Below are 1,296 nucleotides of genomic sequence, written 5' to 3'. Positions count from 1 at the left end.
GCCCCCCGCCCCGCCCCGCCCGCGTTCTCCCGCGCGCGCCCCCCGCCCCGCCCCGCCCGCGTGCTCCCTTGCGCGCGCCCCCCGCCCCGCCCCGCCCGCGTTCTCCCGCGCGCGCCCCCCGCCCCGCCCCGCCCCGCCCGCGTGCTCCCTTGCGCGCGCCCCCCGCCCCGCCCCACCCGCGTTCTCCCGCGCGCGCCCCCCGCCCCGCCCCGCCCGCGTACTCCCGCGCGCGCGCCCCCCGCCCCGCCCCGCCCGCGTGCTCCCGCGCGCGCGCCCCCCGCCCCGCCCCGCCCGCGTGCTCCCGCGCGCGCGCCCGCCCCGCCCCGCCCCGCCCGCGTTCTCCCGCGCGCGCGCCCCCCGCCCCGCCCGCGCGTTCTCCCCATCCATCACCCATTAATTGTGGAAGTACATGTGGAGTGGTCAGTTTGTTGTAAAAAAATTTTTGGGAGCTAAGAAACATGAAAGAATGATTCCCACAAAATTTCAGAATTTTTTGACCACTCTAGCTATTTTTTCTAATTTCTTATTATTTAATATTTAAAAATTCATTAAAAAAATTCTGTTGGTTGAAAAACTATGAAACTTGATTTCTAGATCCATTAGAATGTCCAATTCATGAATCAATTGAGTTCATGGAAAAAAATATTCTAAAACTTGAGATATTTGGCCGTATGACCGCTCAGAAAAATCGTATCTAGGCCTGGCAGACCAAAAATGCCTCAAAATGTACTATATAGGGGGGTGACTAGTCTGCATGGTCTGGGCACGGGGGTACCCCTATATCTTCTGCTACCCCCATGCCCCAAGCACTATGCGCCGCACATGGGCATATGCTTGGGGCGTGGGGGTGGTGGACGGCGGACGTGGGCGGTTGACGGTGGACGGTGGACGTGGGCGGTTGACGGCGGCCGTGCGGTGGCGAAACTTGCATGGTGAGGCAGTGTTGGGTGCGCCTTTGGGCGTGCGACATGAGCCTTGTTGAGAATGGAATGTTGCGATGTTGCCTTCTAACTTGGGCTGGCTTGAGGATGGTTGATGGCTGGTACGATGATGAAACATGCAAGGTGGGGTGGAGTTGGGTGCCTTCGGGCGTGCGACATGAACCTCGTTGAGTGTGTGACGTTGTGGTGATGCTTGGCCAGCCTTGGGCCAACCCTATGTTTTGAAGGTGTGTGGTGCCAGAACATGTTCGATTGGTTGGAATCGGGTGCCTTTGGGCGTGCGACATGAGCCTTGTTGATCACGGAATGTTGCGATGTTGCCTTCTAACTGGGAATCTCTAGTGTGAGGATTGTG

This window comes from Cucurbita pepo, unplaced genomic scaffold (genome assembly GCF_057944985.1).
Source record: "Cucurbita pepo subsp. pepo isolate OVF unplaced genomic scaffold, ASM5794498v1 scafford_61, whole genome shotgun sequence".
In the NCBI taxonomy this organism is placed as follows: domain Eukaryota; kingdom Viridiplantae; phylum Streptophyta; class Magnoliopsida; order Cucurbitales; family Cucurbitaceae; genus Cucurbita; species Cucurbita pepo.
The sequence above is the reverse complement of the archived record's forward strand: the minus strand, read 5'-3'. Positions refer to the sequence as shown.